At 42.6% G+C, this 25,538-nt stretch overlaps 1 protein-coding gene across 7 annotated transcripts in view; it reads left to right on the top strand.

The window, feature by feature from the left end:
* Positions 1–25,538, top strand: part of LOC309640245 (uncharacterized protein) — a 645,560-nt gene that overhangs the window by 62,604 nt on the left and 557,418 nt on the right. For 3 of the 7 annotated variants that reach the window (XR_014252096.1, XR_014252101.1, XR_014252102.1), the window contains exon 5: positions 25,272–25,389. The exons of the other annotated variants lie outside the window; for them this stretch is intronic. The gene's annotated coding sequence lies outside the window, so the exon portion shown is untranslated. The remainder of the gene's footprint in view (positions 1–25,271; positions 25,390–25,538) is intronic. 7 annotated transcript variants of the gene reach the window in all.

Genomic DNA, 25,538 nt, shown 5'->3' on the forward strand with positions numbered 1-25,538 from the left:
CGTGTGGATGTGCGTGTGATTCCCTGCGCTGGATGAGGGTGGCCTCGTCCAGGCAGGGCTCCGAGTGCCTCAGACCCTTGTGATACTCATGTGCCACACTCACATTTCCTTTGAGCACTCTCAGGCAATGTAAAAAGAGGGAGGAAGTCATCAAACCATAGCCCTGGACATCTTCACCCACAGGCAAAAGTCCCCTGATTTATTAAGAGAGATTCCAGTTACTACGCTGTCAGCTCAACCTCTGCTGTACTCAGCCCTGCCAAAGGGGGCGCTAGAGGGCGGCGCTGCCCATTTCCTGTACTGCTTATCACCCCAGCAGTCTCCACCTTGGCAGCTACAGTTGATTCTAGAAGCCTGAAGTTCCAGCTTCCAGGTTTCCCACCCAGCCACTCGCTTCAGAGACACCAGCACCAGCCCAGCCCCTCCTCTGGCTCCAGGTTCTACTCACGCCCACCGCAGGGTGGAAGCTGCTTCCTGCAGTGAGTGTATCTGTGCGACCTCGTGTTCTTGCCTGACCTTTTTGCACTTCAAAACCTGCTTAACCAATTCCCATTTTACATGATGGTCAAAACAACTAGTATGATTTCTGACCGACAGAAGCGGCTCTTTCCATAATTCAATCCACTAACATTCATGGAGGGCAGTTCTGGGTGAGGCTTCTTGCTGATGCCGTGGTTAAAAGATAAACAAAATGCATCTCTGTCTTTGAGGAAATCATTGCTGAATAATGATAACAATGGTCTGTATAGATCTCTAGTTTTGACGAGCAACAACAAAAAACAAAAAATTAGAATTAACACATCATTTAAAGAAAGAAAAAATGATCTAATTGAAAAATGGGCCAAGGGTATAAACTGGTAATTCACAGAAGAAATAATAAAAATGGTCAACATTTATATAAACTGGTGCTCAACCTCTTTTTTTTTTTTTTTACAGTTGGGCATCTTTTTACTTTTTCTCCTTCAACTGTACATTAGATAGTGAATATATTTTTTAAAACATCTTTATTGGAGTATAATTGCTTTACAATGTTGTGTCGACCTCACTTTAATGGAGGAAATTCAAATTCGTTCAGTATACTCATACACAGCTGGAGGGAATATGGGTGTGAGTACAGCCACTTGAGGTCACTTTTTATAACCCATCACCCCAAAGTTCTACTGTTAATAGCTACCCCAGAGAGAAACTTAAACCATGTGCTGAAGGAAGCAAGTACAAGGATCTTCTTCGTTGTAATGTTATTTATAACAGTGAAAAATTCAAAACAACAGAGATATTCATAAAAGGAGGAATGGCTAAATAAAAAATTGTACACCCCTTTTATGGAAGACCATGCTGCAATTTTCTAAAATGAGGTGGACCTAATCGTGCTGACATAAAAAATTGTCTAAGCCGTATTGTTAAGTGAAACAATAGATACATCACTTATGTTAAAACACATACACACAGATATCTTTTCTATGGGCAACTCCTAGAAGAAAAGCCTGGAAGCATATATAGTATATTGCTAATAGTGACTGTTTTTAGAGAGAGGACTAAGATAGGGGGCATTGGAGAGGGGAACAATGAAAGGGCACAAAAACAAGCCAGAATAAAACCCGCTAATTTGCATATCACTCTTTTACATAAAATGTCACTTACTCCTTACATTGACCTTACAGTGTAAGCATCATTTCCACTACAAATGAGGGAACCACAGCTAAGAGATGCCAAGCAACTTTTGCAAAGTCATGCAACTAGTAGACAGAGAAGTCCCTGGGCCTGATGCCTGATTCCCAGGCTCCAAAAGGAATCACCAGTTAGATTAATTGGAATCTGACATCTTTGTCACTTCTTTTAATTATATCTCACTGTTTAAAGTGAAAGACACTTTGAGGTACCTCAGACAGTCTCCTGTCTGTCAGAGTAAGAGGGAGGGGAAAGGAGACAATTTGCAAGTGATCAGAAGATATACTGATGTTTAAGATTCTCTTACCTTTCATTTTCCAGGTGGGGTATTAGACACCTCAGGGTCCGGCATCAAAGGACCAGAGCATCTGCACCCCAGCTCTCTCACTGCCAGGGTCTCCCACCAGATTGGAAGCTGGGGTGAGGTACAAAACTCTGCTACTAAGTCTCAGGAGGGGCAGGGAAGAGGGGAGGCAGTGGGAACAACGACTGAGCTTTGACTAGATGCCAGTCCCATTCCGCCAGTGGCCAGAGCCCCTGGTGGGTGTTTAGGGAGGGCCCCTCGAGACCTGGGCCTCACCTTCTTCAAGAACTCTGATTGAGTCTTACGACAGCTTCAAATGAGGTTAGGCATACAGTTGTACTTAGCAAGTGCATGTGCTGAAACCATTGATTTGTTAAATGTAAACAAAATATATCACATTTTTGGTAACTTTGGGAATTTTCTTCCTCCTACTGTCCCTCTACTTCCCCTTCCTCCCTCTGTTTCCATTCTCTCTCTTCTCTCCCTCACCCTCTCCCTCTCTCTCCCTACATTTTCTCTCCCTCCTTCATTCAAGGAGAGGGCCTAGTAGCTGGCCTTTCCTCTAATTTCATACCAAGTTTGATAGAGGTTTCTTAGTGTAGCCTCTACTGGCAGTACAGTTGCTATTTCAAACACTAAAAAAAGTTATAAGTGTATGATGGATAATATTTTGAGATAATAATTGAGGTTTCTCTTTCTCCATGCTTTCTTTTACCCATTGACCTTTTCCTACCACTGGGGACACAGGGGTAGGATCCTAAATGCACTACCCTCAGGAGAGAGCTGACAAAGAGACAGTCTTAGCTCAGAATTCTAAAGTAGGTAAAATAAAATAGATGCACAGCAAGGGGAAAAGTCTTGAAAGCCAAGGCTTCTGTTGTTAAGAGCTGGGTTTTTAAGACAGAGAAGGATTTTAAATTCTGAAAGTTTGGCTTTGACCATCAATAGACAGTGACCTCAACATCCGGGGGTGTGCCTGAGCGGGCCTGCACCTGTTCCTGAGAGCCGACTGTGGACGTGTCTTCTCAACTCCACGTTCAGTAGCTTGAAATCAACTGTGGTAGCAGTGTGTTCACCACAGAAGTTGGCAGACACTACAAACCAGGGCTTTTTTCCCAGAGAGTCTGTTGTTGAGATTTTGGAAGGAGGGGGACTAGGAGGAAAGAGTACAGGTGAACTGCCGGGTAGACCCTTCCTGGGCTGAAGTCGGGGTGCAGAAAAATTTCCAGATAGGGCGGGCTGGGGCTAGGAGGCCAAGGTATTGCATCTCACTTCCCACCTGCAACTCTGTGAGAAGGTAGCAGCTACACAGAGTGCTGTCTGTGAAAATGGGCAGAAATGACAGCAGAGCGGGTCTAGGTGTAAAGACGACCTGAGAGAGCTGGTCTCCCTGTCCCCCACCCCCCGTGCCTCCCTCAACTCTGTTGAGGCCAAGGAGTCCAGAGAGACTTCCTGTTGGACGCCGGGATGGGGCAGAGATCAGCTCAGAGTCTCAGAGTGCATGAGCCAGTGGGGTCACGGCCCTTCTCTTGGGCTTACTAACTTTTTCCACCAGTTCCTTCTGTGCTATGCTTTTCTCACTGATGAAACCCCATTAAATGTGCAGCCACCCCAAGGATCTCACTTAAGATACATCCTGTAGAGTTTCCCCCTCTCTGAGTGTTGAGTTCATTAAAATGCTGGATTGAGTATCAGAAAATTAGGAAGAAGATGCCCCAGAAGTCTGTCTGCTGTAGGTTTCCTCATAGTTCTGACAGACATGGATTCCTGTGGCCTCCTTTTATTTATTTATTTTTTAAAAAATTAAAAAAAATTTTTTTAATAAATTTATTTATTTATTTTTGGCTGTGTTGGGTCTTCGTTTCTGTGCGAGGGCTTTCTCCAGTTGCGGCCAGCGGGGGCCACTCTTCATCGCGGTGCGCCGGCCTTTCACTGTCGTGGCCTCTCTTGTTGCAGAGCACAGGCTCCAGATGCGCAGGCTCAGTAGTTGTGGCTCAAGAGCGCAGCTGCTCCGCGGCATGCGGGATCTTCCCAGACCAGGGCTCGAACCCGTGTCCCCTGCATTGGCAGGCAGATTCTCAACCACTGCGCCAGCAGGGAAGCCCTGGCCTCCTTTTAAACATAAGCCACCACTATGTTATAAAAAAGAGGGGGAAGATTGGCAAAAACCATGGAAAATGGCAGCTGAAAAGTTTTGTGCTGATGGATGGATAAAGGGAAAGGGGAACACGTGGAAGACAATGAGAGTAAAAGAAACAGGGAAATAGAAACAAACAAATGACAACAATACCAAAGAGAGCCACAGAGGAAACATGGAGAAGAAAATGGATTCTGTGAGAAATACTGTGTAGAGAACGCTGTACCAGAAAGTAGCAAGATCCATGGACGCACAAAGAAAATAAAGAAGAAAAACCGAGAGAGACGTCGTGAGTTCCAGTGTGACCAGGACCCCTAAGTTCCTTGCTTCCTGGGATTGCGATGGAGGTGGGGAGCTCTTCCATGGCTCCTTAATTCCCGTTGAGAAACAAGGTGTTTCATGGTTTGCCAAACCTGGCAGGTACTGGCCTGTGAGAGCCGATTGCTAAATTTTCAGGAATTTTGTTAAACATGGTTATTTAAAAAATTAAATTATATAAACCTACAACTAACTAAATTACATTTAAAACATGTAATACTAAAAACTCATCACATTCTGATAATTTTAGTATATTTTACTGTCTGTGTATCTATCAATCTATGTCTATTATGTGGAAATACTATACAGTGGTTGTCACTGCATACACCGCCCCAACTCCACCTTTAAGTGACTTCACATTGGTAGATTGAAATCAGCCACAGTGGGAGTATTTACACCATGCAAATCAGCAAATGCTACAAATCGAGGCTTAAAAATACTGTCTTATTGATTGGCTAGGTGTAACAACCATGTAACAACGTGGTGGAGACAATAATAATGTAGATTAAGCTTAAAAGTGTGTTGTGCCTGTGGCTGTTACATTGTGAATAACAAGAAAACGAGGACATGTTCTTCCAGTATTCAAAAACCTTCATCTGATTCATAAAAAAATTTGCTCACATCATTAATGAATGAGTATTTTCGTCATTTCACTTTTGTCTTATTACATGAAAATATCAACCAACATTCATGGCACAACTGTACTTGTTCATCAATTGCAACCATTGCTGGCTGCAGACACAAGAGTTTGTCAAGTCATTGAAATTATTCTGTGAAAATCAATTGCTATGTGGAATTTAAAATAAAGAGTGTTGTATGTTTTATTAGTAGTAGTAGAAGTAATAGTAAATTGGGTGACTCACATCCTTTATATCAGTAAAATTTATAATAAACTTAAATACCAATATTTGCACACAAGTGTTTTTTGTTCTTGTTGGAGAGCCAGTTGTTAAACATTTACCAGCACATCACTGGCTAGTTTAGTCACTAACCATTGCCTCACTTAGCAATGATGACACCCAGAGGCCTTCCTTTAGAAAAAGACCCGGAGGCAGTGAAAAACACGGATATATTCTCCTGCCTTTTAAAAAAATTGTGGCCAAATATACATAACATAAAATTTACCATTTTTTCTTTTTCTATGATATATTTTTCTCTTGTGGGAATTGGAATATGTAGGTATTTATAATGAGGAATACTATTTTTTCTATTTTTCTATTTTAGTTTTAATTTTTAAATTTTTATTTTTTAAGTTAAATTTTCTTTTTTAAAAAAAGTGAAGTACAGTTGACATACAATGTTATGTTGGTTTCAGGTGTACAACATAATGATTCAACATTTGTATACATTGTAAAATGATCACCACAATAAGGCTAGTTACCATCTGTCACCACACAAAGTTACAATTTTTTCTTCTTTTTCTTTTCGTTAATATTTATTTATTTATTTAGCTGCACCTAGTCTTAGTTGTGGCACTCAGGATCTTCCTTGAGGCATGCAGGATCTTTAGTTGTGGCATGTGGGATCTAGTTCCTGGACCAAGGATCGAACCTGGGCACCCTGCATTGGGAGCACGGAGTCCTAACACTGGACCACCAGGGAAGTCCCTTTAAGCATCTTTAAGTGTGTGGTTCAGTGGCATTAAGTACGTTCACATTATTGCACAACCATCACCATCCATCTCCAGAACATTTCATCATGCCAAACTGAAATTCTCTACCCGTTAAGCAATTGTGTATTCTCCACTTTCCCAGCCCCTGATAACCTCTATTCTACTTTTTGTTTCTGCAAATTTAACTACTCTCTGTAACTTATATGAGTGGAATCATTATAATATTTGTTCTTTTGTGTCTGGCTTATTTCATTTAGCATGATGTCTTCAAGATTCATCCATGTTGTAGCATGTATCAGAATTGCCTTCCTTTTTATGGCTGAATAATAATCTTTTGTATGTATATACCGCATTTTTTAAATTGAAGTATAGTTGATTTATAATATTGTGTTAGTTTCAGGTGCACAGCAAGGTGATTCAGTTACACACACACACACACACACACACACATATATACACACATATTTTTCAGATTATTTTCCATTATAGGTTATTACAAGATATTGAATATAGTTCTCTGTGCTATACAGTAAATCCTTGTTGCTCATATATTTTATGTATAGTAGTTTCTGTCTGTTAATCCCATACTCCTAATTTCACCCCCCATCCCCCAACTTTCCCCTTTGGTAACCATAAATTTCTTTTCTACGTCTCTTTCTATTTTGCATATAGATTCATTTGTATTATTTTTAGATTCTGCATATAAGTGATATCATATAATATTTGTTTTTCTCAGTCTGACTTACTTAAGGATAATATTCTCTAGGTCCATCTATCTTGCTGCAAATGGCAATATTTCATTCTTTTTTATGGCTGAGTAATATTCCATTTTCTATATACACCACATCTTTTTTTTTTAACATCTTTATTGGAGTATAATTGCTTTACAGTGTTGTGCTAGTTTCTGCTGTATAACAAAGTGAATCAGCTATATGCATACGTATATCCCCATATCCCCTCCCTCTTACATCTCTCTCCCACCCTCCCTATCCCACATCTCTAGGTGGTCACAAAGCACCGAGCTGATCTCCCTGTGCGATGCAGCTGCTTCCCGTTAGCTATCTGTTTTACATTTGGTAGTGTATATATGTCAATTCTACTCTACTTTGTCCCAACTTACCCTTACCCCTCCCCGTGTCCTCAAGTCCATTCTCTACGTCTGTGTCTTTATTCCTGTCCTGCCCCTAGGTTCATTAGAACCTTTTTTTTTTTTTTTAGATTCCGTATATATGTGTTAGCATACAGTATTTGTTTTTCTCTTTCTGACTTACTTCACTCTGTATGACAGTCTCTAGGTCCATCCACCACACTACAGATAACTCAATTTCATTTCTTTTTATGGCTGAATAATATTCCATTGTATATATGTGCCACATCTTCTTTATCCATTCATCTGTCAATGGACACTTAGGTTGCTTCCATGTCCTGGCTATTATAAGTAGTGCTGCAATGAACATTGTGGTACATGTCTCTTTTTGAATTATGGTTTTCTCAGGGTATATGCTCAGTAGTGGGATTGTTGGGCCGTGTGGTAGTCCTATTTTTACTTTTTTAAGGAAACTCCATACTGTTCTCCATAGTGGCTGTATCAACTTACATTCCCACCAACAGTGCAAAAGGGTTCCCTTTTCTCCACACCCTCTCCAGCATTTATTGTTTGTAGACTTTTTGATGATGGCCATTCTGACCGGTGGGAGGTGATACCTCATTGTAGTTTTGATTTGCATTTCTCTAATGATTAGTGATGTTGAGCATCCTTTCATGTGTTTGTTGGCAATCTGTATATTTTCTTCAGAGAAATGTCTATTTAGGTCTTCCACCCATTTTTGGATTGGGTTGTTTGTTTTTTTGATATTGAGTAGCATGAGCTGCTTGTATATTTTGGAGATCAATCCTTTGTCGGTTGCTTTGTTTGCAAATATTTTCTCTGATTCTGAGGGTTGTCTTTTCATCTTGTTTATGGTTTCCTTTGCTGTGCAAAAGCTTTTAAGTTTCATTAGGTCCCATTTGTTTATTTTTGTTTTTATTTCCCTTTCTCTAGGAGGTGGATCAAAAAGGATCTTGCTTGACTTATGTCATAGAGTGTTCTGCCTATGTTTTCCTCTAAGAGTTTTATAGTGTCTGGCCTCACATTTAGATCTTTAATCCATTTTGAGTTTATTTTTGTGTGTGGTAGCTTTGTAGTATAGTCTGAAGGGAGCCTGATTCCTCCAGCTCCGTTTTTCTTTCTCAAGATTGTTTTGGCTATTCAGGGTCCTTTGTGTTTCCATACAAATTGTGCAATTTTTTGTTCTAGTTCTGTGAAAAATGCCATTGGTAGTTTGATAGGGATTGAATTAAATCTGTAGATTGCTTTGGGTAGTATAGTCATTTTCACAATATTGATTCTTCCAATCCAAGAACATAGTATATCTCTCCATCTGTTTGTATCATCTTTAATTTCTTTCATCAGTGTCTTACAGTTTTCTGCATACAGGTCTTTTGTCTCCTTAGGTAGGTTTATTCCTAGGTATTTTATTCTTTTTGTTGCAGTGGTAAATAGGAGTGTTTCCTTAATTTCTCTTTCAGATTTTTCATCATTAGTGTATAGGAATGCAAGAGATTTCTGTGCATTAATTTTGTATCCTGCTACTGTACCAAATTCATTGATTAGCTCTAGTATTTCTGGTAGCATCTTTAGGATTCTCTAAAGAATCATGTATCATGTTATCTGCAAATAGTGACAGTTTTACTTCTTTTCTGATTTGGATTCCTTTTATTTCTTTTTCTTCTCTGATTGCTGTGACTAAAACTTCCAAAACTATGTTGAATAATAGTGGTGAGAGTGGGCAACCTTGTCCTGTTCCTGATCTTAGTGGAAATGGTTTCAGTTTTTCACCATTGAAAACGATGTTGGCTGTGGGTTTGTCATATATGGCCTTTATCATGTTGAGATAGGTTCCCTCTATGCCTGCTTTCTGGAGAGTGTTTATCATAAATGGGTGCTGAATTTTGTCAAAAGCTTTTTCTGCATCTATTGAGATGATCATATGGTTTTTATCCTTCATTTTGTTAATATGGTGTATCACATTGATTGATTTGCGTATATTGAAGAATCCTTGCATTCCTGGGATAAACCCCACTTGATCATGGTGTATGATCCTTTTAATGTACTGTTGGATTCTGTTTGCTAGTATTTTGTTGAGGATTTTTGCATCTATGTGCATCAGAGATATTGGCCTGTAGTTTTCTTTCTTAGTGACATCTTTGTCTGGTTTTGGTATCAGGGTGATGGTGGCCTCGTAGAATGGGTTTGGGAGTGTTCCTCCCTCTGCTATATTTTGGAAGAGTTTGAGAAGGATAGGTGTTAGCTCTTCTCTAAATGTTTGATGGAATTCGCCTGTGAAGCCATCTGGTCCTGGGCTTTTGTTTGTTGCAAGATGTTTAATCACAGTTTCAATTTCAGTGCTTGTGATTGGTCTGTTTATATTTTCTATTTCTTCCTGGTGCAGTCTCAGAAGGTTGTGCTTTTCTAAGAATTTGTCCATTTCTTCCAGGTTGTCCATTTTATTGGCATATAGTTGCTTGTAGTAATCTCTCATGATCCTTTGTATTTCTGCAGTGTCAGTTGTTACTTCTCCTTTTTCATTTCTAATTCCTTTGATTTGAGTCTTCTCCCTTTTTTTCTTGATGAGTCTGGCTAATGGTTTATCAATTTTTTTTATCTTCTCAAAGAACCAGCTTTTAGTTTTATTGATCTTTGCTATTGTTTCTTTCATTTCTTTTTCATTTATTTCTGATCTGATCTTTATGATTTCTTTCCTTCTGCTAACTTTGGGGTTTTTTTGTTCTTCTTTCTCTAATTGCTTTAGGTGTAAGGATAAGTTGTTTATTTGATATGTTTCTTGTTTCTTAAGGTAGGATTGTATCGCTATAAAGTTACCTCTTAGAACTGCTTTTGCTGCATCCCATAGGTTTTGGGTTGTCATGTTTTCATTCTCATTTGGTTCTAGGTATTTTTTGATTTCCTCTTTGATTTCTTCAGTGATCTCTTGGTTATTTAGTAGCATATTGTTTAGCCTCCATGTGTTTGTATTTTTTACAGATTTTTTTTCCAGTAATTGATATCTTGTCTCATAGTGTTGTGGTCAGAAAAGATACTTGATACGATTTCAGTTTTCTTAAATTTACCAAGGCTTGATTTGTGACCAAGATATGGTCTGCCCTGGAGAATGTTCCATGAGCACTTGAGAAGAAAGTGTATTCTGTTGTTTTTGGATGAAATGTCCTATAAATATCAATTAAGTCCATCTTGTTTTATGTGTCATTTAAAGCTTGTGTTTCCTTATTTATTTTCATTTTGGATGATCTGTCCATTGGTGAAAGAGGGGTGTTAAAGTCCCCTACTATTATGGTGTTACTGTTGATTTCCCCTTTTACGGCTGTTAGCATTTGCCTTATGTATTGAGGCACTCCCACGTTGGGTGCATAAATATTTACAATTGTTATATCTTCTTCTTGGATTGATCCCTTGATCATTATGTAGTGTCCTTCTTTGTCTCTTGTAATGGTCTTTATTTTAAAGTCGATTTTGTCTGATATGAGAATTGCTACTCCAGCTTTCATTTGATTTCCACTTGCATGGAATATCTTTTTCCATCACCTCACTTTCAGTCTGTATGTGTCCCTAGGTCTGAAGTGGGTCTCTTGTAGACAGCATATGTATGGGTCTTGTTTTTGTGTCCATTCAGCCAGTCTATGTCTTTTGGTTGGAGCATTTAATCCATTTACATTTAAGGTAATTATCGATATGTATGTTCCTATTACCATTTTCTTAATTGTTTCGGGTTTCTTATTGTACGTCTTTTCCTTCTCTTGTGTTTCCTGCCTAGAGAATTTCTTTTGGCATTTGTTGTAAAGCTTCTTTGGTGGTGCTGTATTCTCTTAACTTTTACTTGTCTGTAAAGGTTTTAATTTCTCCATTGACTCTGAATGAGATCCTTGCTGGGTAGAGTATCTTGGTTGTAGGTTTTTCCTGTTCATCACTTTAAATATGTCCTGCCACTCCCTTCTGGCTTGCAGAGTTTCTGCTGAAAAATCAGCTGTTAACCTTATGGGGATTCCCTTGTATGTTATTTGTTGCTTTTCCTTGCTGCTTTTACTATTTTTTCTTTGTATTTAATTTTTGATAGTTTGATTAACATGTGTTTTGACGTGTTTCTCTTTGGGTTTATCCTGTATGGTACTCTCTGTGCTTCCTGGACTTGATAGACTATTTCCTTTCCCATGTTAGGGAAGTTTTCCACTATAATCTCTTCAAATATTTTCTCAGACCCTTTCTTTTTCTCTTCTTCTCCTGGGACCCCTATAATTCGAATGTTGGTGCGTTTAATGTTGTCCCAGAGGTTTCTGAGACTGTCCTCAATTCTTTTCATTCTTTTTTCTTTATTCTGCTCCCTGGCAGTTGTTTCCACAATTTTATCTTCCAGCTCACTTATCCATTCTTCTGCCTCAGTTATTCTGTTATTGATTCCTTCTAGAGTATTTTTAATTTCAGTAATTGTGTTGTTTATCACTGTTTGCTTTTTAGTTCTTCTAGATCCTTGTTAAATGTTTCTTGTATTTTCTCCATTCTGTTTCCGAGATTTTGGATCATCTTTACTATCATTACTCTGAATTCTTACTCAGATAGTTTGCCTATTTCATCTTCATTTATTTGGTCTTTTAGGTTTTTACCTTGCTCCTTCGTCTGTAACAAATTTTTTTGTCATTTCGTTTTTTTTCTTTTTGATGGGTGGTGCTGTATTCCTGTCAACCTTACTGGTTGTTTGGCCTGAGACGTCCAGCACTGGAGTTTGCAGGCAGTTGGATAGAGCTGGGTCATGGTGCTGAGATGAGGACCTCCGGGAGGACTCACTCTGATTGATAGTCCCTGGGGTCTAAGGTTCTCTCTTAGTCCAGCAGTTTGGACTCGGAGCTCCCACCACAGGAGCTCGGGCCTGACCTCCGCCCTGGGAACCAAGATCCCACAAGCTTCGTGGTGTGGCAGAAAAAAAAAAAAAGAAGAAAGAAAGAAAAAAAGGAGCAGTACAATATCAAAGAATAAAAAACAAAATAAAATTAGAAAGATAAAAAATATATTAGGAAAAATAAAACTATAATTGAAATAACTGCAACAAGGTAAAATAAAACCACAACAGAAAAAAAAAATAAAAAGGAGGGGGGGAGCAAGCCAAAAGGAGAGATTACTAACAAAGTATAAAGTATAAAATAAAATTAGAATGATAAAAAATATATTAGGAAAAATAAAAATATAAAAGAATCAACAACAATGAATCAACAAGGTAAAACAGAACCCCAATCTAAAAGAGGAAAAAAGAAAAGAAAAAAAAAAAGCCTAGACTATGGGGGCGGAGTTTAGGCAAGGGATGGAACTTAGGCAGGGGCTGGGTTTAGGGTGGGGCGGGGTGCCGTTTGAGCATAGGGTGGGGCCTAGGCGGGGCGATGTTCAAGCATGGGGCGGGGCCTCTGCTTAGGACCTGCGTGGAAGGGGAGAGGCAGCACGTGGAAAGGAGGACCTCTGGAGTGTGGAGTTCTGGAGTTTGGAGGTAGGGCGCTGAGTGAGGGTGTGTGGGTGGGGTTTAGGCCCAGTGCGTTGCAGGGGGTCTCAGAGGGGGTCTCCGAGTGTAGAGGTGTGGCCCTGGGTGGGGGTGTAGGGGCGGGGCTTGGACTCTGTGTGGCAGGAGGGAGGCTCGGAGGGCAGAGGATTAGGCCCGGGAGCCCAACAGGCTTCCTGGTGCCTAACTGGACAGGGAAAGCGCTGGTCACCTTCCCTTCCGTTCCTCCGCACCCTCTCCCACTGTCTCCCCCAGGGTCTCCCCCTTCGCCACTGGACCCCTAACTGTGGGTGGGTCCCGTTGGGTGTAGGAACTCCTCCCCTCCCCCAGCCGCCCCTCAGGGGTGCCGGTCCCAGAGGTCCAGCCTTTACTTCTGCTCCCTTTCCCTCCTTCCCACTCCCTCAGGACCCACACGGCTGGAGGGGGCCTAGCTGGGCAGAAGACCAGGCCCAGGATCTCAGCAGGCTCCTGTGGGCCCATGGGGGCAGGGGAAACCTGGCCACGCTCCCTTTTGATCCTCTGCCCTCCCGATGGTTCCCCAATTTCCCCCTTCGGGCGTGGGATCCTTTCCCCTCCCCCAGCCGCCCCTCAGGGGTGCCAGTCCCATCCGGCCTCCACTTCTCCTCCCCCCTCACTCCCCCCATGCCCCACGTTCTACCCAGTCACTGGGGGTTCCTCCCGTCACCTTAGGTGTCTGTGGTCCCCCACTGGTGCCTGGTAGGTGCCCTAGTTGTGCGGAGATGCGAATTCCGTGTCCTCCTAGTACGCCATCTTGACTCCACCCTACACCACATCTTCTTAACCCAATCTTCTGTTGATGGGCCCTGGGCTGTTTCCATGTCTTGGCTATTGTAAATAGTGCTGCTGTGAACATTGGGGTGCATGTATCTTTTCAAAGTAAAGTTTTCATCTTTTCTGGATATATACCCAGGAGTGGGATTGCTGGATCATGTGGTAACTCTATTTTTAGTTTTTTTAAGGAACCTCCATGCTGTTTTCCATAGTGGCTGCCCCAAATTACATTCCCACCTACAGTTATACCCCACATTTTGTTTATCTGTTTATCCATCTGGGGACGATTGGGTCGTTTCCACCTTTTTGCTGCTGTGACTATGCTGCTATAAACATGGGTGTGCAAGTAACTGTTCTTTCCTTCCTTTTTATGGATGTCTTGAATTCTGGAGCCCCTGAAGGGCAGATGAGAGCTGGATGGGTCAACATGGGGGCCCTAGACCCATCTTATCTCTTGTCCTCCCTAAATGTTTGCTGGCTGTTTCTGCTCCCTCTTCTCAAAAGAGAGGCTGTGTGCTTTGGGAACAGTACCCAGAGAAGTACCCAAAGCTTGGCTGTTGATACGTGACACCCCCTAATGCCTTCGCCAATGGCTGGGTTAGGTTCACTGTGAACTGTCCCCACAACGGGAACCACCATGGCCACCCTGAAACTGTTGGCGGAAACCACGGAGGGGTGGGTGTGTGGTGAGCAAAAGGTCTTTGATATTGTGAGAGGCAAGTGGCCTCAAGGGATGAGAGGAGCAGCCAAGGGCTTGGCCCCTCTTCAGCATCAGGAAATGCCAATGACACTGAGTGACCAGTGCCATGTGGATCTAAATAAACTTTTTTTTTAAATGCTGGAAATAACCCATCCCGATTTGTGCCTGGTTGGTGACAATGCCATTGGCCTTTTCTCAGATGGAACAAATTATTTGCTATTAAAAATTTGGTTAAAAATAACATATCCAATCAATGTGTTTCACTGTCAGCTTATCCTTTAAAAGGAACTGAAGAGAAAATGGAAATGGGAAAAGTTTTGTCTTTTTTTTCTGAAGGAGAAATCAGATATGTTCAGTTCCTCTGAGCAAGTGGTCGAGCCGTGTTCAGCAGGGCAAGGTCAGTGCGACGAGTCTTTTTATGTGACATCAAATGGTGTGCAGACAGTGGAATCAAAGCTTGAAATGAAGAGCACTTCCAGATAAATTTTTAAAGTCTTTGGTTAGGCTTAGAAAAGCTTTCCAAGTTGTGGAGTGCTGGCCGGTGCTGATATGTTAAGAGCCTTGATAAGGTAGGTAGGGGCAGAGGACTGAAATGTTGGGATTGCTGACTAAGGTCGAATAATACACAGCAGCCACCTTCCTCCACACCGCCTGCTCTCCAATTCCTATCCTCCAGCCCCCCCCAGTTTAGAGGCATTTGCAGTCCCTTCCTTAATTCTTGCCCACACCCCGCTGGCCACGTGACTCTCTGGAAGCTGAGTCTGTTCCGGGCCCAGTATCTATAGACTGAGCCAGTAATCAACCTGGGCAGCCCTCTCAGTTGTGCCCAGGCGGTCCTCAAGACCATCACGTGGGACAGCCAGGTGCTCTAGATGGAAGCAAGCCCCTTCAGTCCACGTCTTCACCTGAGGCAGCTCATACTGGGCTTGGCACCCTTTTGCTCAAAAAAATGCGTATGAATCAGCAGAGCTGTGTGTGTGTGAGAGTGTGTGTGAATCTGTATCCCCAGAAGGCAGGAAAATCTAAGCATCTAGGGAGTCAATGTGCTTTATTATTTTCTGACCCTATCTTAAAAACTGGTACTTACCAGGTGGGCATAAACAACCCTTAGCACCTCTGAAATTGCTGTGGGGTAAAGCTAACTTCCACTTAAATAAATTTTGCAAGATGGGCTTCCTATGGACAAAAGTAAGCAGATTTCCACTTCAAGACAAACCATTTTCAACAGTTAAAAAAAAAAAATCCAATCAGAAAATGGGCAAAAGATATGAAGAGACGTTTCTGAATACAGATGATATACAGATGGCAAATAAGCACATGAAAAGATATTCAGCATCATTAGCCTTCAAGGAAATGCAAATTAAAACCACAATAATGAGATACCACTACATATCTATCAGAGTGCCTAAAATAAAAAATAGTGACAACAATTTGGTGTTTGGTGTTGCTGGCAAGGATGTATAGAAACTGATCACTCATACATGGCTGCTGAGAATGTAAAAGCTACAGCCATTCTGGAAAACAGTTTGGCAGTTTCTTATAAAATGAATCATGCTATTACCATACAATCTAGTAATTACACTCTTGGGCATTTTCCCAGAGAAATGAAAATTTGTGTTCACACAAAAATCAGTATGTGAATGTTCATAGCAGCTTTATTTGTAATAGCCCCAAACTGGAAACAGCCCAGATGTCCTTCAACAGGATAAACAAACTGCGGTCCATCCACACTGTGGAACAGCAGTCAGCAATAACAAGGAATGAAGTATTGATGTATGCAACAATTTGGATGAATTAATGCTGAGTGAAAAAAAGCCAATCCCCAAATGTGACATGCTGTATGATTCTATTTATGTAACACTTTTGAAATGAGAAAAGCTTAGAAATGGAAAACAGTTGTCAGGTGACTGTGGTGGATACCTGAGCGTGTGATAAAATTGTATAGAACTAAACACACACACACACAAAGGTGTATAGGTGAAACTGGGGAGATCTAAGATGGGTGGATGGTATTGAAGGCGGTATCCTGGCTGTGATATTGAGCTCTAGTTTTGCAAGATGTTACCACTGTGGGAAACTGGGTGAAGTGTTCACGAGATCTCTGTATTATTTCTCACAACTGCATGTGAATCCACACTTATATCAGTACAATTTTATTTTTTTTAATTAATTTTTTTTTTTTTGCCACACCGTGTGGCATGTGGGATCTTAGTTCCCCGACCAGGGATTTGAACCCGGCCCCCTGCATTGGAAGTGTGGAGTCTTAACCACTGGACCGCCAGGGAAGTCCCCCAAATTTTCATTAAAAGAACATGAGTCATAGCACAACATTTTCTTTAAAAAGCGTAAGTCCAGGAAAACTCCGGGCCAAACTTTCAATTCTCTTATGGGATGCCACACGTCAGATCACCCTCTTCCTATACAGCAGCTTGGATGTACTCACCTGCATACTTTTTCCCCCTGAAGCAGATTTTTCTTTCCCTTTCTAGTCCCGCCACCCTCCCTCCACCCCATCCTAATCCCTCCACCCCATCCTAGAGTAGAGATTATTTTTAAAATAATTTTTATTTTATTCTATTTTTTTAATATTTATTTATCTATTTATTTATTTTGGCTGCTCCAGGTCTTAGTTGCAGCACATGGGATCTTTGTTGTGGCATGTGGACTCCTAGTTGCGGCATGTGGGATCTAATTCCCTGACCAGGGATCAAACCCGGGCCCCCTGCATTGGGAGCATGGAGTCTTGCCCACTGGACCACCAGGGAAGTCCCTAGAGTAGATGCTGTGTTCTTTGAAGGTTGGTGAACTAATCTGTAGCTAATGTGACCCTGAGACTTGCAGCCCTTAATGGCCCTCCAGCTCCTAAAATCTCATATGAAGAGATTTCCTTTCTTGGAGGTCTTGAAATTGTCTAGCAGATGATCCTCAAAGCATTAAAAAGATTATGACTTTAGACCTACTAAAAGAGAAGTCTTACATACTGGAAATAAAATCTTTTTATAGGAAAGAAACTAACTTTTTTAATTTTAATTTTTTTTAGTTCCTACTATGTGCCAGACATGAGGCATATTACTTTGCTTTGTTTCATGTTCTTAACAAGCCTCTGAGGGAGGATTAGTTTTGCTATCTTACATATGTAAAAAACTGAGGACCAGCCACGTGGTGGTCACCTGATCACATAGCTCATTAGTAGCAGAGTCATGACTGGGGTCTCGGCTGATTCGACCCAAAGTCCCCACCAGACCTGCAGTTCTCGAACTTTTTGGTGTCAGGACCCCTTTTAACTTACTTAAAAATTACGCTTTGGTTAATGTGGATTATATTGATTGATATTTACCATATTAGAAATTAAAAGTGATATATTTTAAATACTTATTAATTCCTCTAAAAATAACAAAAATAAACCCATTTTGATGTAAAATATAAAATTTTCATGAAAAATAACTATATATCTCCAAAAAATAAACTTAGTGAAAAGAGATGTTTCAAATCTCTTTAATGTTTGGCTTAGCAGAGGATAGTTGGATTCTCATGTCTGCTTATGCATTAATTTGTTTGCGATATATTGTTTTGGTGAGGTATAGGAAGAAAACTAGGTCTCGCACAGTTTTTTAAATAGATTTTCCAGATAATTTTGGATATTAGTCTTTGATGCTATATCAGTACTCGACAAGTGGTAGTTTCTTAAAGGTCAGTTACAGTGAGGAATCTGAAACCATATCAATGAATTTTTTTTTGTACCCTGTTGTATTAAAATCCATAGGTCTATCTTGCAGTTTGGTTCTTTTACCCATGCATGGTTCATAACAAATCATTGGTCATTTGAAAAATATTGATTCAGCTGAGGTATTTAGATCTTTTTTAATCTATACTGAAACGTGTTTCAGTATAGATAAAAAAGATCACATTCATCTACACCATCACCGACCTCATCAGAAAAGTCTTTAAGTAGCAGTACCGGCTTTCCAAAATTTTAATTTTTACTTGAAAGCTCAAATTTTATCACTGGCAACAAATATGGACATTTGTTTTCCTTGCAGTGACAGGCTTACTTCATTAATTTTTGAAAAAATGTCTGCCAAATAATCAAGTCTGAATAATCATATTTCTGTTATTCCTTCTTTTGAAATGGCATTCCATGCAGAACGGAAGGTTCAGCTTGCAGCTCAACTGTACAAGTGCTTTTCCTCAAGACAACCATCCCTATGCAGAATATTAAAAAGATGTTAATATTTAATAAAATTAATATTTTTTTTACTGCTTCAGAAAGGACATTTTTTTTTTTTAAAGATTTTGACTTCTTTTTTTTTTTTTTTTAAGGAAATCACCACATCAATTTTAAATTTATTTATTTATTTATTTATTTATGGCTGTGTTGGGTCTTCGTTTCTGTGCGAGGGCTTTCTCTAGTTGTGGCAAGCAGGGGCCACTCTTCATCGCGGTGCGCGGGCCTCTCACTATCGCGGCCTCTCTTGTTGCGGAGCACAGGCTCCAGACGCGCAGGCTCAGTAATTGTGGCTCACGGGCCCAGTTGCTCTGCGGTATGTGGGATCTTCCCAGACCAGGGCTACAAACCCGTGTCCCCTGCATTGGCAGGCAGATTCTCAACCACTGCGCCACCAGGAAAGCCCCAGAAAGGACATTCTTAAGTGGAAATGGCTTTTCTCCTTGCCGGTGCCTGGCAGTGAGGAATACAGTGAAGAATACTGCCTTGACTGTGTTAAGACACCAGTTTTACCTACCTACCTACCTAGCACCAGTTTTGTGCTCTCAGTAAAAGTGCCAACACAGAGGAAAAGGCAGATGATGTTAGTATTATTATGAAAAGGACATCAAAGGACCCCCTAGGGGCTATGGACCATACCATATCATACCTCTACCAGTTGAGGTAGAGCTTCTCAGATTTTATTTTTTAGCCTCAAACCTGCCAGGGTTGGTGCAGCAACACGGACAGCTGAGGCATATTTATTCAAAAGTCCCCATAGATGTGCACAATTTCCACCCAGACGAAATATCAAAACCAGGAGCCAACAGGAACCATCATGAAACATTCTCTTCAGTGTCTTGTTCCCAATATCCCAGGTGCTCTGGGCTTCCTGCTGCCCAAGGCCACACAAGAGGGGCCCCTGCTGTGTGGTGTAGCTTTAAAGAACAGGTGTGGAAAGAGCAAGCCTGCCACCGCCATTGCTGTGCTCACTGCACAGAAATACAACTCTAGGAACCCGAAGGAACAAACTCTGGGATGCCCAGCAGACTCCACTCTGCTGGCTTTCCTGGGCAGTGGCTGAGCTCTCTGCTCTGTGTGGAGTACATTGTGTCTTGGTCTCTTCTCTTCAACATTTCACTTTCCAGAAAACCCTTCCCCAAGACCCTGTTCTCCTTTGCCAACTTGGCAGCTGGTTACCTGAGAAGTGAATTGCTGCACAGGTGAGAATGGCCATTAAAGTGTTCAGTGTTGTGGGTAGGCGTGTTCACCTTTGAACAGGAGCCTCCTGGAGTTCTGTAGGAAACCTGACCATGAAGAAATAATTCTGTGTTGAGGAGCATTTCGTTAGGATCACAGTCAAATGGGGGTGGTTCTGGAGCCCCTGAAGTTACATCAGGGGGTCTCCTCAGCTGAGAGCAAGTCAGAGGAATTGGATGATAAAATGATTGGAGGAGGGAGACGAAATCCACACAGCAGTGGTTTATCTCCTCGTGAGACGAAGGCTGTAGGTTTTTATTTCAGTCTCTAATGAATGAAAAACGTGCAATGTTTAGGTTGTCAAAGGACAAATAGAACCATGATGTACATCCTCATTTACACAGCTGATTTCATGGGTGATTCCATCTCTAACATTTCCACACTGTTCTCCCTTGCAGGTGTTTGGACGTTACTTAAGTAGGTCATGTTTTAGTAGTTTGGGGGGAAGTCTCCTCGACATGCCTCCCACTGTAGTTTTCTTGATTAAGGAGGCTTTCATCTATTTTCTACGCAGGGAGAGAGGGTGGGCTGTGCTGGGAGCGTCTAGATAATTCAGCAGCTGTGTCAGATTGACCTGGCTACCCCTCTTGTCTGGAACGAATGGGGTGCCCAGGAAAGTAAGTTGGGGTACAGGTGGTGCTACCCAGCAAACACCTTGTCCCTGAAATGCACACTCACGAGCTGAGCTATCAGCCTTCTGTGTGCTGCATCTGCAGACAGGCAACCTGGCTTCTCTTTCAAGCCCTGAATTATAAAACAAGGTGGTGCACGTTTTGGAAAATCCCTTTGTGGGTGTTCTTCTAAAAGTACTAATTTGGTCTTTTGGTTTTCATCTGGGACTGGGAAGGCTTTTCCACTTCTGCCTCTAGTCTCTGCTGACTTCAGTATGAGCAAATAAGGTCAATTAATATCTATGGAATAAAACTTACAGAATTAAATTCACTTTTGAAAAATGACAGCATTTGAAATGACTCTATGGCCTAGAAGTGACAGCTGCTCTCTATTCCTCCTCCAGAGTCTGAACATTTAGGGAGTAGGGAGGATCCAGGGGCTTAGAAAGAGTACTGGGGTCATGGAGCCTCCTGTGTGCAGTTTTCCTTAGAGATCCCGACGTAAGCACCCGTGTGTGCCCTATGGGCTGTGACTTCCCTGGTCTCTCCTACCGGGTAATTCTCTTCTCCTTGCAGCTCCCACCACTGCCTGAAATACCCCTCCTGTTCTACTGCCTCTATATGACCCTTGCCCTTTATGAGCCCCTCTCTCCCACCTTACTACCCCCTGGGTCTCTCTAAATCCCACCTAGTTGTTAAGGCTCAGCTCAAATTCTGACTTCTCCAAGAGGCTTTCTTTCTGATCCAGCACCACCATCTCTGCAATACTGACAATAATGATAACAGCTATCAGTAAGTGAACAGTTACTATATACCAGGCTCTGTAATAAGTTCCTGTAGCATCTCATTCAATCCCCACAATAACCTTGTTACTTGAAGGTGCAGAAAGCTTGGAGAATTTGAGTGCCCTGGCCATGTCATACCCCAAGTGACAGAGCTGGAATTCCTGCCCTGACTTGCCTGGCTCTGAAGGCCACGCGTTTAACTGTTCCCCAGTCTGCCCTCCTGAAAGGGGTTAATCATCTAATTGTGAGAAGCTGATGAAGCTAGCTGATGACGGTCATACTGTCCAGTCCTCTCATTTTACAGGTGAGGACCCTAAAGCCCCCAAATGCAAAGAGACTTGCACACGGTGAAGTGGTGGCCCAGCCTAGCAAGTACCGGTTTTTCTGGTTCTCAATCTCACTCATCCTTTTTTTTTTTTTTTTAAATGATTTTTGAGATTTCTAATTACTTATTTATTTATTTATTTATTTTTGGCTGTGTTGGGTCTTCGTTTCTGTGTGAGGGCTTTCTCTAGTTGTGGCGAGCGGGGGCCACTCTTCATCGCGGTGCGCAGGCCTCTCACTATCGCGGCCTCTCTTGTTGCGGAGCACAGGCTTCAGACGCGCAGGCTCAGTAGTTGTGGCTCACGGGCCTAGTTGCTCCGCGGCATGTGGGATCTTTCCAGACCAGGGCTCGAACCCGTGTCCCCTGCATTGGCAGGCAGATTCTTAACCACTGCGCCACCAGGGAAGCCCTCACTGATCCTTTTTTCATTCAACAAACATGTATTAAATCCTTCCGCATTTAAGGCACCGTGTTGTGCCCTGAGTATCTTTCCTGCTGCACATTCTCTGGGTGCCCCTTTTGCAAGCTTAATGAATCCACACCCAAAGCTGCCTGAAGATGGGGATTGGGTAAGCCCCTGCCTCCTCTTAGTGTGGCTCTGTGTAGACGCGCCATGCCCCTCTGAGGCCCCAACATGGAACCCTTGTCATTGGCCTGTCCCACACTCAGAGCAGCTGCATAGGGGAGGGTGTGCTGGAGACTGGAGGGGAGGGTGTTTGATTACGGGGTAATGTGAAAAGTGCAGAAAGGCCCGGTTTATGAAAATGATTCAGTGCTGCTCCAGTAACTGTTTCAAGAACAAGCATTAGAAAACAGGAAGCATGACTCCTGGTTTTGCCAACTAAGTCTAATCCAATTCCAAAGGATGTGTCTCTCTTTTGCTGTCGTTTGTGTATATATATATATATATATATATATATATATATATATATATAGAAGTCACCAAGCTTGTCCTCTTAGGTGTCTCCCATCCTGGCACCATGTCTGGCTTTATTATTATTAATTTCATGGGCAGATTTGGCTGAGGATCCTTGGAGATGCCCGAAAAACCCTTTCAAATGAGCTGACAGGACTTGGGGGACGCAATGAGGTCCCGTTTGAGAACTTGAAAGGAAATGCAGTTGTTCCTTGAGAGTTAAACAGTAATGGCAACACACACTAGGGTCAGAGTAAAGGTAGACATGCACGTGGATGTAATGGAACAAGACTGGCGACCGGATCGGCAGCATGCGACTGCAACTTATCTTGTCACCTTCCACTCAAACAAGGGTGACTGACCAGACTGCACACAAACAGCCCTTTTGAAAACTGCGTCTACTGGGGAACTCTGCTGTGTAGGATCCTGTTGTGCATCACATTCTCGTGCAGCCTGCGGTGATCTAGAGGGGCCAGACATCGGCCTGTAGGGAGCCTGGCCCTTGGGCTGTGAAGCTTTTATGCTTCATGATTGGGAAGCACCCACAAAGCTCAGTCTGCCCCAGGTAGACCACCTTCCGCTCCCAACATCCCCCGTTCCTAACACAAACTTCCTGACAGGTAAGGCCAAGAAGAAGGCTGTACCTACCACTGATTGGCCACCTGCTCTAAAAGACCATCAGGATTCCTGCCAACATGCCCTAAAACCCAGTACCTCTGTTACTAGAAGCCCAAACTGCAATCAACCCTCCTCACCCTGATGCTTCTATGAGTACAGATTCATATAACCGTAATCTACCTCAAGCTTCCAGATCTCTTCTTGTTTCTATCTACAGTCAAACCTTGGTGATCTCATGCAGGTCAGTTGCTTCAAGTAACACCTAGAGGTTGGACTCCCAACTTGATATCACCTACTTGGCCTCTCCCCTGAACTTTAGAGTCACATATTCAGTTCTCTACCTCATGCTAAGCATCTTAATCTTGGAATTAAGATTGGAAGCCTGCTAAGCATCTTAATCTTAACGGGTCCAAAGCAAATTCCTGTTGCTCCACTGCAAATCTGCTTCTTCCTCGTTCACCTAGCTGCACAAGCCAAAAACTCTGGAGTGATACCTAACTCTTCATTTTCCCTTAGACCCTTTAAAATCACCCAGTGAATCCTCCGGATGCTCGACCTTCAAATAACCAACTCCACTGCTACCCTCTCAAACTACCATCGTTCACAGGACAGCTGCAGTAATCTACGACTCTCTGCTCCCACCTCGGCCCCCCTATTATCTCAGCCCTTTCTTACATCAGCTTATAATCCTTTTAAAACAGGCCAGGTCAAATCCCATCCCCTCCCCTTATCACTTAGCCTAAAACCCAGTCCTTTCTGGGCACAAGGCAGTACATCATCTTGGCCTTGCCTTCCTTTCTGACCACACCTCCCACCAGATTCCCTGGTTTGCTGCGCTCCAGATGAAGACTCAACATGCTAACAACATGCTCCTACCTCATGGCCTTTAAGTTGCTGTTCTGTTTGGAAAGCTCTTCCTCAGATATTCCTGAGCTCACCTCCTCACTTCCTTCTGATCTTCTCAGCAAGGCCTTCCCTGACAGCCCCTATCAACAGCCCCTGTTCCTACATCATAGCCCGCCAGGCCTTTCAACTAAGAGTCTGGTAGTTAGTTAGTTAATCTGGTAAGTTAGTTAGTTTCAACTAAGAGTCAGGGTAAGTCCTGAGCGTCTCTTTAGCACCAACAATAGTCTGTTGAAACTGTTAAATTTTTTTTTTATTGTGGTAAAATATACATAAAATTTACCATTTTAACCATTTTCTTAAGGTTTTTAGCATAGCTTTTTAGCCTCCATCCCGTGTAACTTCAACATTTGACTAACATCTTGAGGACAGAACTGTGAAGGAGGCTCCTCAGGTCTCCAGTTCTGTCGCTGCCGCCTTGGGAGACCCCCAGTGGTTCTGTCAGGCTCTCCCCTTCCTGGAAGTGACCCTCTGGTTGGTGAGGCCTGGATTTCTCAGCCTCCTTCCCCAGGGAAGTACCGTTAGCAGAATTCAGCTCACCTGTTGGAGTCTTCTGTCTGTCTCTCTCTCTCTCTCTCTCTCTCTCTCTCTCTCACCTTAGTATCTCCAGCCATTGTTGCTTCAGCAGCTCTCTAGGGCATTTAGAGATGATCTTTAATCTCTCCCACCTGGAAAGCTGAATACCCTTCTCTAATTTAGAGGCTTTCCCTAGCTTGCCCTCCTCTCTCTCTTTGTAAGAATTGCTGACTGAGGTTTGTTAGGATCACTAGAAATCCATATCACCCTTATTTTGAGACCACTTTTTTCCTCCCAATATCTTATTGAAATAGATCGATGGTCTGTATGGCCAGGCCACTCAAGGTGGCTGTTCTCTTGCTTTTTGTGCATCCCCTGCTCGACCAGTGCCTGCTTCACCTACACTCTGCTCACACGAACGTGCTTGCTCTCTGCCCCAGCTAGCGACTGTTCTAGTCCTTAGGCCAGACGGCTCCACCTGCTAGTTTATTAAAGGGAAACATCTGCCCTTGTGATGGTTGTTAACCTGAGGGCCTGGGAGGGACCTGCCCCAGCAGCTAGTTTCCCTGGTAACTGATGAGCCAACCTGAGGTCAATTCCCCCTATAAATGGTAGCCTCTTCCCCCCAAGTAGCGAGCTAGTTGCCATGGCCTGCCTACCCGCCTGGCGGGGTGGAGTGTCGCTCCAGGACCCTTTGTTTTGGACATGTAAGATCCCCCTGTCCAATAAGTCACTGATGTCTCTGTCTCCGGGCTCTTTCTTCAGTCTCGAGACTGGGCACCTCCAAGGCTTGCAGCCCAACAATTGGTGAGCCAGCCAAGAGGCTGAGGAAACTCCCGTGAGCCCTGAGATGTGGGGAAATAAGGACGGGGAATGGAACATTGCCGGGGCAATCCCAAGGTGGCTGGCCCCTAGCATCTGGGGCCCTGTGGTAGCTGACTACCATGAGAGATGTCTTCCTCTTCTGTTATATTGATATCCTGTTAACCTCGGAGTCTCCTTCCAGTTTAAAGGTAGCAGCCCCGTGCTCGTGCCTCATCTGACTGCAGGGTGATGGCTGGTGAATACAGACAAGATGCAAGGACCTGGATTCGCTATCAAATAATTGGGTGTTATCTGGTCAGGTAAGATAAGCATACCCCTGACCCACCACTCCTAAACAATTACAGACACCAGCTTTAGGGATGTTAACTCAGGGACAGGCTTATGAATTGAATGTGGCCGGTTACCCAGAAGGGTTTGGTGGGGGTCTGAGGCAGCGGCAAAATAATGA

Source organism: Balaenoptera physalus (assembly GCF_965194825.1).
Source record: "Balaenoptera physalus genome assembly, chromosome: 12".
NCBI classification, from domain to species: domain Eukaryota; kingdom Metazoa; phylum Chordata; class Mammalia; order Artiodactyla; family Balaenopteridae; genus Balaenoptera; species Balaenoptera physalus.